The following is a 15,822-nucleotide window of genomic DNA, read 5'->3' on the forward strand; positions in this document are numbered from 1 at the left end:
CAATTGATTTGAGTGCACTTTAGAGGATGTCCAACATCATTCTTATCATACTTACCAGTCCAATACATGAAATTATTCCCGGGAATACTTCCTTACATTCCTTAGGGCAGTATGGCAGGGAATGACATGATTAGTTAGCAGCACTGCTTGACCTGTAATACAATTTCTGGATTAATTTTCCCCAAGTGAAGAACTCCCCAAAGCATTATAATCAACCCTGTGTTAAACCCAGGTGGGTAGATAAAGGTGTGTGCTTTTTGGGGAGCAAGTAAATCTGTCCAACACCTGGGCTAGCAGTTAACACAATCTCTCTGTGTATAATAGCAACATTACTAGGAATCACTTCATTCCAAATGTTTGTTTATATATTCACACACACACAGAATATTATATAGAACTGGCATTTGAGGGTAACACACACAGATCCAAAGAGGCCAAATGGCAGGGTAGTCCCAAATTTGAGACGTGACAGTGGTGTTTCCTGCTATCAGACTGACTGGGAGATTGGTGGGCCAAACAGGAGGAATGGAAAGCCAGAAGATTTTTAAGTGGGAGGGAGAGTGTGAAGGGAGGGGCCTCCCCAAATCCTAAAATCAGCCTTGATAGTGTAAGAGGGAATTTAAGTGTGCACACCAAAATGCAAAGGTATAGCTCAGATTTCAGTCCATGATGGAATTCCTCCTCCTGAAATCATTATTTAAAGAAATATCATTCATTACAAAAACAATGATGATTCCCGTGGATTGTTAAAGGTCTTTAAGGTGCCACCGGAATCCTCGTTGTTTTTGTGGATACAGACTAACACAGCTACCCCTCTGATACTTGGTATCATTCATTACAATTATACTGAGCCACTGCAGTGATGGATTATCCCTGATAATGGAGCAAATCCTCATGGAGCTATACCGATTCATACCTGCTGAGGGTTTGTTCCAGTATCTCACTGTGGTGCTCAAACCCCATAATGATGAGTGTGACATAGGGACCAGAATAGCATATATATAGCACATGTGTTTTTACATGCTCACACGTCCTATCCACAGTAAAAAATGAAGTAATGTGGTAATAAATATGGGACTTTCCAATAATAAGAGGCATATTGCATTTGGTAAATTCTCTTATGTGGTCTAAACAGGCAAAGACAAATGACTATGATTTTCTTATTAAACTATTTTATTCTAATAATCCAATATTAGTACACTGTACATCTTAACCTACTTCTTCTAGATATGCAACATATTAAAAGAGTAATGATTTATTTATTTACTGAGCTAGAATACTTTACTTTGGGTTTTCATTTGCAAGCAATGGTACTTAATACATTAATTATTTTCATTGTTCAGACACTGGATTCTCAGAGACATTTTACCTGAAACAAGAACTACTTTAAAAAAAAACAAAACAAAAAAAATATTAGAATCTTTAAGTCCTTTATCTTGTTTTGTTCATGTTATATTATAATTGCTATTAAAATGCAGTGGACTTATTTTACTTTGATACATATTGGTCATTAGACACTTTAGAACAAAGAAATGCCCTGATTTTAAACAAAGGCAAAAAATAAAATCCAGTATCAATTTCCATATGAAGAAATATGGATCCTGAATTCAAAATGCATAATGTAAGAGGTAATCCTTGTTTTTCAACAGAATTAATTTAAATTTTCTAATATAACAAGGCAGCTGGGAATCTATTGCTTGGAATTACACTATGGAATCTTTAACATGCTGGCAAACACAGGTCCCCATTGGGATCTCAGAAGGTTGGAATTGTTGTTTCTGTGTAACACTTTTCCATCCTTGGCTCCTAAGAAAATCATTATTGTAATCACGCCAAATGTTACCAGGGTTATCTAAGTTTTCACATTAGTTCAAAGTGGAAAATTACCCAAGGGACCTAGGAACCTAACACCCTGTTAGCCTGCAGTTAGAGCAAGGAATCTTTTGCTCTCCCTCTGTACAACTTGCATGTTCTCAACGATCAGGTAGTTTGAACTAACCATCTAAAATTGCCCCTGAAGGGAGGTAAGAACAAGCTGCTATTTAATTCAAGAGTCACCTCTTCTGTGACATTAGCTTTAATTTTCACATTTCCACTTTCTTTTTGACATCAACACAGGCAACAGCTTTGTACATCTGTCATGTTTGCTGGAAATATTAAAACAAACTCCAAAACTTTCAAATCCCTTCTCTCCATGTGTGTTTCAGGGACAGCAATGATGGGGAGTCTCAGTGCTCCAGTGGTGGGCAACCTGCGGCCCGCTTCCTGCGGCTCCGATTAGTTAGGAACAGTGAACCACGGCCACTGGAAGCTGCGGACAGCTGTGCCTGTGGATGGTCAGTGTAAACACTATCTCGCAGCCCGCCAGCAGATTACCCTGATGGGCCACGTGCAGCCTTCAGGCCGCAAATTGCCCACCACTGGCTTAGATGCTAAAGAATCCTCCCCTATGGGGCGGAGAAAAAGGTCCATTGATGCCCTTTACAGAAGGAGATCACGATACTCCATTTCCCTGTCAGCAGTCAGGATGCAGATAGAGAGAGAATAGAATTAATCTGGTCAGAAAGACAGAGATGATAGAGAATGGAGCATTTTCACAATCCAGCAGCATACAGAGCATAGAATGACAGAACCGAGAAGGGTGGGGAAAAAGGATGCTTCTTCCCACCAACCAACAGGAAGCAACGCTTTACCAGACATATACTAGACAGTTCAATATGACAAACAGGAACCACCTTCCCCTCCCAAAGAATATTTAATATTGAACTGGGTTGAAACAAAACACTTCAATTCAGGAACTTTGAAGTGTGTTGTTTCCATGTTAATGTTTCTGCATTTTTTTTTTTTTAAGAATTCTCTCTTCCATGACACATTTTGATATTTCAGCTTTTTGGCCCAATTTAGAATTAAAGCAAATTTCAAAATATCAGAATTTCTCATGGGAAAGAAGTTCAGGTTTTTGGCCACACCTAATATTTAGTTCTTGTGAACTTCCCTTATTCAGCTGAGCAGTGAAACTCATGCTTTATTTGTTACCATTTTAATTTTGGCCTTTGGAATTAAATACATGCTTAAAGTGAAGCACGTGCTTAAGTACTTTGTTGAATAGGTGACACAGAGTCAATCTCTCAACCCACCCCCAAATTTTTATTCCTCTTCCCTGAATGACTTCTATTTATTACATTTTTTGCTTTGGTAGTGAGGTACCAAGAGCTACTTGCAGTAACTTAGGTATATAAGTGTTTACACCAAAGTTTGTGCTCATTTACCCAATCAAGGAACAGCAACATGTGACTTATCTGACCAAATTACAATTAAGCAGGATTGCTTAAATTTTGAATATTCACAATGTCACAATCTATCCATCCAAAAATAATAAATAAATGAAAAGTTACTTCAGAAAAAAATTATTAAACAATGATAAAATTAAAACAAATCACAATCTGATTGTAGACCTTCCACATAAAAATAAAGAAACACTACTGTCATCAACTAACTTAAACCCTGTGACATTTACTCTTCATTTACTCTTGGCACTGACGCCCAAGTCCATGCCTTTCAAGATTTCATGGAGAGCAAATTTTCTTGGTCACTGTTCCAACATACCTCTCCAGACACATCCAACATATCTGAGGCTCAGCTGCACCTCTTCTGAAAGAGAGATCTGAGTGCTTACACTATTTATAGCTGTTATCACTCATGCAAGTGCTTCATTTAGTGGCACAGAACCTTTGAAAGCATAGCTCTTAAATTTAGAAGTCTTTTCCTATTAGATTCTCTAGCAAATTTAAATTTAGTTAGACTTTTAGTTTTAAAATTTCAGCATCTCAAAATCCGCCATCCTGGAATGAGCTTCCTGATAGCTTTGTACATGGAAACTCACTGCAGATTCATAGTCAAAGGCTAAAACTCCATTTTAGACATGTTACACTGAGCTTAACTCTGCCACATTTACCTATGTCAAGAAGTACCTTACTCTGTAAGAAGTCCTGTGGAAACTAATGGGTCTTCTCACAAAGCAAGGTACTGGTTGAACCTCTCTAAGCTGGGACTCCCTGGTCTGGCAACATCCGTGGTCTGGCATAGGTGCCGACTCTGTGGGTGCTCTGGGGCTGGAGCACCCACGGGAAGAATTAGTACATGTGGAGCATCCACCAGCACCAAGCTGCCCCTTCTGTCCCCTGCACCTCTTGCTCGCCAGCAGCCCCACACTTACCAACTACTCCTCCTCCCTCCCACCACTTCCTCGCAGCATTCGAGCTCTGGGAGGGGGCCCGCAGCTGGGACCCCAGGTGGCAACAGCGTCCCCAGGTGGGAGGCCATGCTGGGCTCAATCTTTGGGTGCTGCAGCCCCACACCCCTACTTCCCACGCCTATGGAGACCCACTGGCACTCTGCATTGACTTCCTGTGGTTTGGCAAATTCTCTGGTGCGGCACTAGTCAGGTCCCGAGGGTGCTGGACTAGAGAGGTTCAACCTGTACATCTAGACCCAGGTAACAGAACTAGGCTAATAGTGACTAGAGGCCCTATGCTTTGTTTTCCTTTGGCACTATGCCCACTGCCTACAATGGGAGTTTTGACCAAAAAATACATGTGGGATCAGATTCTAGCTGTTGCAGCTTTTATGGTGTGCTTGAGATCCCTCCTACTGTAGGAAGGCAAAAATGGGAGCAAGCATAGGATGATAATTTTGGCCTTTTATTCTAGACTTTGTTGGCTTTGGACAGTTTAGGTGGAAATTTTAAAATTCTGTTTTATTTTTATTTAAAATACATATAAAATAGAAAATAAACATAGAATTTAACCTGGCTGAGGATCTGGCCCATATGTTATTCAAAAGAATTACCAAGAGTTGTTCTGCTTAATAACATGTGGACCAGATCCTCAACTGGTGTAAACTGAACTCACTCGAGTTATGCCAGTCTACATCAGCTGGGGATCTCATTCATAGTTTTAAAAAGTGATTAGGAAGAAATGAAAATCTTCTGTTTTTTCTCAACCTGAGTGTGAACAATGACAGGTTTTAAAGCTTGCCAGTGGCTCCTCAGGGATCTATACTTCATTTCCTGAGTATCAAATAAATGTCAGCTACAAGTATAGTAAATCACAGTGAATTCCATATAAACAAATAGAACTGGCATAGACACACTAGGTCAGATTCTCCTCAGACTGACAAGAATCCAGAGTAACTCCCATTGAGTTCAGTGGTGTTACTCTGCTGTTACTCAAGTGTAATCAAGATATTTGTCCCTGAATAATGGCACTCCAAGCTCACAATCCAGCCATGTCATGCTGTGCATTATTGCTTATTCTTTTCGTTAGTGAAAGGGTAATAGAAGCAATGGATCTAATTTGTATAGCAATGGGAAACATGATCGCTAAAGCAAACACAGAATTGAACAGGTTATATCCTAATGCAAACACTAGAGAGGAATAAAGAAAAAATGTTGTGAGCAAATTTCAACAAGAGAATGAGTATGTTTGGGGAATTTAAATAGCAAAAATAATTATCAGAACGCCCCTGGGTCGTTGCATATGAGATACAAAATAGAATGAATATGAAAGCAGGCCAGATTGTCTCTGGAAGCCTAGCAGTATTTACAAATCCAGTTTATGAACCTGACACTAAATCCATGACTACAAACCAGTTTGGAGGAATTTGATTTGCCTTTTGGTAACAGCCTGCAGCTGGGATGACAGCAGGGATAAGGAACACACACCATTTCATAAACACAATTTGTCTTTTCTGCAGCAAATCTAGCCGTTCTTAAATGTAATGAAATCTATGGGGCCAGATCCACTGAGATTTCCAGAAGCGCTACTCCTGGCAGTACACCAATTTATATATGCTTCAAATTGATTTCAGAACAATAGGCTCCAAGGTAGCCCAACAGACTTCTTTTATTATCAGAAATAATTATTTAACAGTGGGGAATTGACATTTTCAGCATCTAGTTTATGGTAAGGTAGTCAAGTTAACCCTTTTTTGCAGCTGGAAATACAATTAGGTAATTGCATACTGCAGGGAAGTCTGCCTGAGATGGTTCATTTTGAAAGTAGTATAACTCAACTGTAATTTTATGAAATAATAATAATAATAAAAAGAGACCTCTGGCTAATATTCACTTTGCAACTCCACACTCCAATTCTGATACAAATGAAATCACAGTTTACCTACTTAACGAGTGGGAAACCAAATAGACCTTCAAGCAAAATTATTTGTAAAGTTATGTAGTGACTACTGCTGACATTAGACAAAAGGAAATTGCCTATATGCATCATAGCTTACCACAGTTCATCAAATAATCACTTTCAAGCAAGCGGTTGAACATTAAATGTTAATAAATTGCTAGAGATTGCAGTGGTAAACTCTTCAGGCTTCATTGCTCACCAACCTCCTCATGTCAGTAAAGACAATTTTAGCCTTCATGGACTGAAATGGTACTGCCAGTAAATCTTTCCCACCCACACACACCAATTACAGTTCTTTGCAGCTATTAATAAAGCTTTGAGTTAGGGTACATCTTTCCCTCCTTCTAACACATTATTTAATGTAATTCATTACCAATATAAATTAACATTATAATAAGGGAGAGGGCAGAATATTAGAAGGCTAGTCCTGGGCTGAGGTTTATGAATGAGAGCCTGGAAAGGCATGTTCTAATTCCTGTCTCTGACATGCGTTCTTTAGATGATCACAAGCAATCACCCTCTGCCATCAGTTTTTCACATTTGTGAAATGATTATAGTAATACTTAGCCTCCCACACAGGATTGTGGTGAGCCTTAATTCGTTAGTGTCTGCGAATGTTTGTTTATTTACATTTAAAATGAGAAAAGATACCTACCCAAAGCACTCAGCACCCTAATGTTAATTAAACGTACAACATGATAAAACTCAGCGGCACTCAAACAATTCCAACATGAACTCGGCCAGCCAGATACCTACAGAAACTCATTCCCATTCCTTTCTTGTTGTGGGAGTATACCCTCAGCCTTTCAAACAGAGGTCTTTTGCAGTGTGTTGGCAAGGCACCAACTCAGGATATTCTGGACCAAGGTGGGAGCAAGTTCCAGAGGCCTGGAGCTCTCGGAGAGAATATCTTAGCAGCCTCCCCCTCTCTTTTATAGGAGGGATGTCACCAAGCTACCATCTGGTGATCCAGGATGACTTGACCACCTTAGAAAGAAATATAGGGGGTGGGGAGGGCAGAAGGGGATGGAAGGAAAAAAAACAGAGCCCTGGAATATGTAGTAATATATAAAAGAATGAATCAGTATTTAGTTTATCATCATCTACACCCAATGTCTATAGTCCCACTTCCCATAATTTTCTTACCTCTAGGGCAAGTCCACATTTTTTGGGGGAAAACAGGCCCCAGCCTATGCCCAAATTTCACCAAACTCAGTATATTTTTCCCAGCAGGTGTTTGTCTCTTTTTCTCACTCCTTTCTGGAGCTAGATCACTTTCTCCCTCTCCCCGGCACTTCTCCAGCCCCCTAGTTTTCTAGAGAACTGCCTCATCCTTCTCTCTTACCTTGGAATGATCTGGGTCTGCCTTGCATAGACCCAGGACCCTCTCACTCTCAGCAGCTTCTGAGGGTATGTCTATACCAGAACATAAGTTCGTGCTTGAGTCCGGTCTCAAGTCTAACCCCATGTGCATCTACATTGTAATTGTGCTGACCCAGGGTCTCAGGACCTTTCAGGGATGCAGGGTCTAAGCTGGAATTAAGCTTGGACCCAGGCTTCAAGCCACATTGCTTTGCAGTGTAGATGCTGCCCTGCTTGACTCAAGTCCTGGGAGTCAGCCAGAAATATCCCACAATCCCATGGGACAACTTCCTTAGCTCGCTCTCTCTCCCAACAATCTGCAATTTACTGTATTGAAAATGGCAGCCATTCCTCCTTTGAAAATGGCAGCAGCTCAGGTCAGCATTAATCCATTCTCCCATTCTCTTCTGATCACCAATCTGCCAGCACACTATCAGACAACCTCCTGGTTTGGCAATGCAGAACAAACTATCAAGACTTTTGCAAAGCAAGCTGCTTCCTGGTAATGTGCAGGGTGGGCAATAAAGTTTTCACACAGTGCACCATAGTCCTTGGGCTAGAGTGGCCACATTGGGAGGTGGCACTATGGACTCTGGGATGTGATTACTTTGGTTTGGATCTGTGCACTGCAATGTGGACATCTGAGCCCTAGGTTCAAGCATGGGTTAGAAAAGTCTTACCATGGGGTTAAAATACAATGCAGCTGCTCACGCCCGAGGTTTCCTAACACGGATCAGCTGAATCAAGTCCCACTAACCATGGGCTTACACTGAAGTGTAGACATACCATGAGAGGATTGCTTACTTGGAATCAGCTGCTTCAGTTTTATTTCTTTTCTCCCCCATGTAACAGTTCACTCTTTCATACGAGAGATCTAGATCAAGCACCTCTGCTAACGGCACCTGTGGTAGTGTGGTACCAGGAGAGAGGCAACAACTCAGTAGGCCAGTTCCAGGACATTGTGGGTTTTCTAGGTTATAACCAACACCTTAAACTTCACCCAGAGACAGGCAGCCAGTGCAGATTCTGAAGCACTTGTGTCACAAACTTCCAGCATTCTGCAAGAGCTTGGTTTCCAAATGGTTGCAAGGCACAGCCCCTCAGGAAGAGTGCACTGCAATAGTCTAACCTTGAGTGACAACAGTGACAGTGTCTACATCCTAAAGTAAAGGTTGCGACTTCCTAGCCATACTGAGATTGTGAATAGCTTACTGCTGTAATGTGATTGTCAAATAACAGATGGAGATCTAAGTTACAAACAATTAATGGTGGACGTACTCCCTCAAATCAAAAAGATTGATATTAATTATGCTATCTCCCCGATTGTTTCCCCCAACCCACCATCGTCATTTCCAATCTTGTCTGGATTGAGCATCAGGCACCTCACGCTCATCCGTGCCACAATCTCAAATTAGACAAAGGCTGAGGCACCGAACAGCATTATCTGAGATAGACAAGCTAGACACATACAGATGGATGATATCATAGTGAAAACATTGCACCCCAGGTCTCCTTACTAACACTCCTAACTGCCCAGAATAGACATGGAATAGGAGGTTGACAGTACAGTATCCTGGGGCTTGAGAGTTCTCTGGGAAGAGGAGCAATTGCCCCAAACTACTTGTTGAAATATATCCAAGAGAAAAGGGTCTGCAGGTCAAGAACTCCTCAGGATCAGTGGTATCAGCAAAAGGTAATAGATCGAATAGCAGCATAAACACCTGATCCACATCCATCACTGACTAACATGGAGACCACTGACCAACATGACCATTGCAGTCTCAGTTATATTAAATAAAGAGATCCTTGCATGAAGGGTGCTATGTAAGTCTACTATAATATGCCATGTAGTAGACCATGTAAACTGTCATGGGTACCATTTTTCTGTAATATCACTATAGGCACTTAAAAGGAGTTTGTCATACCATTCATATCTTACTTCTAATATTTAATAATGATGTATAAGTTCTCTCAGGTATATGTTACCAAATAGGCCTAATGCTCAGCTGCTGTAAATCAGCATTGCAGCAAGTGAGGATCTGGCCTTTAAAAAATTTAATACAAAATCTGTTTTGACATGTCAGTCCTGGCAGCATCAAGCTGCTGCTGTTGAAGGAAATAGACATCTATCGTTTCAAAGGCCAAAAGAAGGTAAAAGTGACAACCTGTATACAGATCAAGAGAATGGAATAGGTTGTTGTCTTTTTTTCCAGAGGAGTGTTGTAGAAGGAACCAAAAATACCACTATGAACACAAAAGAACTGATCCACCTGAGCAGTCAAAGCCCTTTCACATTCTTTTCAGTTTGGTTTGTAATTTTAAGACCATTGTGACACTGGCAGACCAGGTACTAGCTCATGCGAAGACCCAGGACCTCACTGAACAGTCACAAATGCATAGCTGGAAACCAGTCTGCCTTACCTGTGGGTTAGTATAGTTAAAATAGATATTGGTGTTATAGGAGTGCGTTTAGACTTTATGGAATGCTTGTAGGATTCTACATGTATTAATCCTAATTATAATATCAGTATCCCATGGTATAAAGTTAAACTGAGTGTTTGCATTTAAACCTCAGTAATTGTGTAACTCACGAAACAGGAAAAGCAGCACTAATTAAGGTAAAGTGCTCATCCTGCACACCAGATGGTCCACTGAAGGCATGAGAGATGTGTAGCGTAAAAGGACAAAGGCCTTGTTGATTGCATTCTCACTCCAACCAGGAGAGAGAGGCCTGTGCATGAATTAATTCTATCAGCTTAGATTCTGGGGTGAAGGGGATAAAAAAATCCCTGACAAGGAGAAACTGTAATCTTTATGCTGTCTGGACTCTGAGGGGCAAAGATTCCTAAACATCCCCATTCTGACTTGGCATGGGTCAGCCCTAAAAGACGTCTAGAGCTGCTTATTGTAGAACCTTATATTACCTTTTTAAATCTAAGCCTGTAACTCAGTGGTGGGCAACGAGACAGTGTTTATATTGACCATCCGCAGGCATGGCCACCCGCAGCTCCCAGTGGCTGTGGTTCGCGCACAGAGACATGCTGCCTGATACCCCCAGGGGCTGCAGAGACATGCTAGCAGCCAGCCACTGCCGGGAGCATTGTGGGGCCACGGCATGAAGGCAGCCTGCCTGAGTGCCGCAGGACTTTTAGCAGCCTGGAGTTGGAGATCGCTGCTTATGATTTATTTTTGCAGTGCCCCCCTTGAGCCGGGGCCCTGGGCTGCAGCCCCTAAAGCCCCTTCCTTAATCCGGCCCTGACTAAAATGCACATTTGAATAAATAAACACTCATTTAAGTGTGTAGGTTTGTGTGTTTCGTTTTGTTTGTAGTAGATAAATCTTAAAGTTGTTTAAATGTCAGGATTTTGAGAGCATCCATTGCTGTGTGTGTACACACACAGATTTGTGCCATTAAGAGCTCTTTAGATGACAATCTCCACAACTAATTACCCATATCATAACATATTTAAAAGATATCAAAAATCCACTGTCATCAAAGGAGAAAAAGTTGAGACATTTCACAGTACATAAACTGTTTAAATAGAGCTTTAAAATATCTTTCTGATCATGTCAGAACTGAAGAATGTAGCTTGTTCCAAGTGCTAAAGATCACCAGGAATATTATTTCCTAATAGACATTCAGTTACTCCTTTTTAAAATATGTGGCAGTTACTCAACTCCACTCACATCTGGTTTGTAGAATCTGCCTTTGTCTGATTTTTATTTCAGTCAAAAATACCTTTTGACATTAAAATTGCCAATGTGAAAACAAAGATTTTTAAAAGTTACATTACCCAGTGAAGGGATTTCTTCCTCAGGACTAAAGAAACAAAATGGCCCCTTTAAACTTGAAAACCACAGAAATCCTGTGTGTTCAGAAGAAGCACCAAAGCAATTGCTTCCAACCTCCCCCTTGCAGAAATATAATTATTAAGATGACGCAATGACATTCACAGCAATACAGCATAGTAATACAGGAGAATAATGTACAATAGCTTTCATAGTGTCTGTCTTTATTTTTCAAATATAGAAAAAGTGTAGCATGATGTTATATACTTAGTAGGGGATTCAATATTATAGACCAATGGGGGGAGGGAAGAGAGAGAGAGCAAGCACGCATGTGTGGAGGGAGGGGGATGAAATCTAACCACACTAATGCCCTTCCCTTTGTGGTTTCAGTGAAACTATCCAGAGAAGGCTCCAGCCATGAGCTTCATGAGGTCTGACCTTATATCCTTGGAGGGCTCTGCAGCAGCAAGTCTGAATATCACCACTTAAATCATGGATCCCAAGTTCCCTGACTATAATCGGCATAGCTCTACCAATGGCCCATGACATTACCAATCTTAGAACTAGGCATCAGGGGGTGGGGCATCAGTGAATGCCCCACCTTAGATCACCTTAGAACTAGGCATCAGTGAATGTTACTGAAAATAAAATCTACAAGTTGTTTTCACTGTTAACTGTGACTCTTGTTACAGGCTTTCCTGAGAAAAATCACGTAAGTGAAGTTTATTTGCAAGATTATTCATTATGTAAAGGGCTGATGTGCTCACAGCTGTATGTGACAAAAATAAAGGGCATCCAAATCCTAAGGAATTTTCCAACTAAGAAAGAGGAAAAGAGGTGACTAGGATACCTAGAGGAGAAAATAACTTACAGGGGTTGTTTATTGTTGCTGCTTTTGTTTTTACAATATTATGTTTAACTAATTTCTCATGGGCATGATGAGAAAAATTAACACAAAGCAGGGATTAGAATGGGGAAAGAGTTTGTTTTGGTGAAGTACACATGGAATATGATCCCAAATCTAAGAGGCGACATATAAAAGGAACAAAAGGAGATGAATAAGGGGAATTTTTTGATGCTGGCATCTCTGGCAAAATAAAAAGATAAAGTTAATGCCCTTTTGGGTGTGAAGAGAGAAGATGGACTGTAAATTCTGCTAGAAAGCCCAAAAGTAAGACTTGTTATTAGTCATGAAGAAACCCAGGGCTTGATGTACATACCCAAATATAATGTTTCTCCTTATGGAAAATGTCCTACGATTTCCTAAACCTCCTGATATCCTGCAATTCGGTATGATTTTTTTTCATGCACCTCACCTGTTTGTAAAGTTTAGACCACCCAGTCCAAGAAGAAAAACCATATCAGGTTATCTAGGTGACCAGTCACCCAGTTTGAATATTGACTAGACAAATGACAGCTGTATTAAGGGTGCGACAAGAAGTGCTGTTAAGAGTGAATTTTACTTCTTGACCCCAGTCACATGGCCTGGTTAACAAAGATTAATTTCCTTGAAATATGATAAGGGTTTGTGTCCACAGAGTCCAGTAGTTACTGTTTACAACAGTCAGATTGTCATTAATCGTTAAGCTAATGTTTATTCAAAACACTTATTGAACAATTACAAATTGAACAATTACAAATAATGAATGTATTCATAAAATCAAAATCTGTTTATGGTTAATTTATGAACAGAAGAAGGGGCTAGACTGGCCACATAAAACAACCATTGCAAGTTGTTCACCCAGTTTTAATTATGCATTAATTTAATTTTGTTGGAGTCTTACATAACTCAAGGGAAAAGTCAACGTGAAAAATGGCAACATCCTCAATTTTCACTTGAAAATATCTCCCCTGAACGTAACTCTGTATGATAAAGGCTTTATTTAACAAAAAAGAGTTTACTCGCTAGTTTTCTTCCTCCCAAGCTTTCACAGTGCTACATGCATCTGTTAGTAGGAGGTGACACAGATGGTCTACTGAGGAACAGCAAGAGCATCAATTGTTGAGACAGCTGTTTACCCCTCTTCCTATACAGCAGAAGAGAGTTTAATAGCAGCTATCAAAAAAGACAGACACAGACCAAACCAAACAAAAAACAGACCAAAATTAAGGGGAAGGACATATGTAAGAAAATATGTTACCCATCATCATATAATTACTCTGTAACTATTTAGCTGCCAGTTAATATAACTTCAGCTTGTAGTCAGTGCATAATTCTGTTCTTCGGTCATGTATGGTAAAGGTAGATTTATTTCAATCCAATTAAATAAATCACTTTTAAATCTGAATGGCAGAATATTAGGCTTAGGACCACCACCATTAAACCTATTCTTTTTTTATATTATATATGTTCAAGTATTCCTCCCAAACTGGCTTTTTATTGGGATTTAGATTCACATTTTTTAGTTAAGTGAAGTCATTCCCTAAGTAGGAATAAGGAAGTTTTTCGCAGATTGTTGTAACAACCAGGCAAGGTACGAACAAACTTCAACTTTATTTTTAAAGTGGAAACCTCTTTACCAAGCTGCTGCAGCACCCTCAGTAGCTCTCTCTCTGCCTCCTCAACTTCCCCCATCTCCTTCTTGTTTCTTGTCCTTTCAGACTCCCAACAGCCAGTGCTCCCAGTTCTAATAATTACAAGCAGCATCTAAATACCACATTCCCTCCTCTCTTAAGAAACTCTCCCAATTAAAATAAACATTGTTGTTCTAACCACAGGAACAAATATGAAACAAGACACTATACTGTTGGCTGAAATATTACACTGAAAACACGTAGATACTACATAACATAGTCTCTAGTCCAGACAGGTGGTTGTCTGGCTCTGACAGGCCGTCTCTCAAGCCCCAGTTCCAGTGCAATGTCTTGTTGTGTTGATACTACGGTGAAGTCATCCAGTGTAGACTGAGTGTTGGCATAATCTCCTCTTGGTGCACAGGCAGGTGCAAGATAAGAAGCATTCCATACCCTCCCATCAGGTGTAAGGTCCTTTCTTCTCACTGATTTTAAGAGAAGCTGTGAATTTATGGTCCCCTTTGCATAAAATTCCAGGTTTTCATATTCTAATGAAGGAACCACACTCGAACTTTGGTTTCTCAGCACCCCGCCGCTTGTCTGTGAAAGCCTTATACTTTGCTTGGTTCTGTTCAACTGTTTTTCTCACCTCATCCTTGGTTGGGGTGTCAGGTCATGCCTTTAACAATCCAGCAATGTTCAGTTTAGTATTCATCTGTTTCCCATGCAGTAACTCTGTGGGTGATCTTTGTGTTGTGGCATGTCATATAGCCCGGTATGCTTGCAAGAAATCAGTAGTGAAGGTTATCCACAATCGCCCTTGCAGTTTAGCCGTTTGCAAACTCCCTTTCAAACTTTTGTTAAACCATTCGATTTCCCCATTGGCTTGAGGATAATATAGGGATGACCTTCTGCGTAAAATGTTCCTCTCTGCTAGAAAAATTTCAAGCTCCAGGGATGTAAATTGACTACCATTATCTGAAACCAGTTCTTTGGGGTTACCTTCCCTGCTAAAAACTGGAGAGAGGAACTTAATTACTGTAGCAGAGGAGATTTGCGATGTAAACGCTACCTCAGGCCATTTACTGAAATAGCCTTTTAAAGTGATGGCATAACAGCAGTCACTTGGAGCAGTATCAAAGGGTCCTACAATGTCAATCGCCACTTTTTGCCATGCAGATTCAGGAAGAGGAACAGGCTGTAATGGAGGGTTACATGTCACTGCTGTCTTATGCATTTGGCAAGTGACACAGGATTTTATGAGTGCTTCAGTTTGAGAGTCCATCCCTGGCCACCAATACAGATCCCGTAGTCATTGTTTGGTTCTGACAATTCCTTGAGTAGCATCGTGTGCCAGGTGTATGAGTTTTTACTGAAATTCTTCTGGCACAAGTAGCTGGTGTGTACCTCGTAGCACACAGCCATCAAACAAAAAGTTAATCCCAAACTCTAAAATAAGACACCAAAACTGGTCAAGATTTTTAGGGTGACTGGGCCATCTCTTTGTCAGAAATTCCCATAGTTTTTGTTGAATTGGATACGCTGAACAAGCAGTTTGAAATTGTTCTCTTGTAACTGCAGTGCAAGCGCTTGTAATAAGCGCAACCACTACATCCCATCCTCTGGTGGACCATCTGGTGAAGGCAAAGGCAGGCGAGAAAGGCAATCAGTGACCATGTTTTGGTTTCCAGGCTTATATTCCAGTTCATAATTGAAAGAGAGTGGTCTTGCAGACCATCGAGCGATACAATATCCTGCTCTTCCCAGTCCTTTTGTGGTGAGCAACGTCGTCAAAGGGCTGTAGTCTGTGCGCAACTTGAACGTGTGGCCCCACAGGTAAGTTCTCCATTTTTCAGTAGCCCAGACACAAGCAAATGCTTCTTTTTCGACTGTAGAATAATTCCTCTCAGCATTACTTAGTATCCTTGAAGCAAATGCAACAGTCCTCTCTGTCCTCATGAAG

The sequence above is a fragment of the Caretta caretta genome, chromosome 1 (assembly GCF_965140235.1).
Source record: "Caretta caretta isolate rCarCar2 chromosome 1, rCarCar1.hap1, whole genome shotgun sequence".
In the NCBI taxonomy this organism is placed as follows: domain Eukaryota; kingdom Metazoa; phylum Chordata; order Testudines; family Cheloniidae; genus Caretta; species Caretta caretta.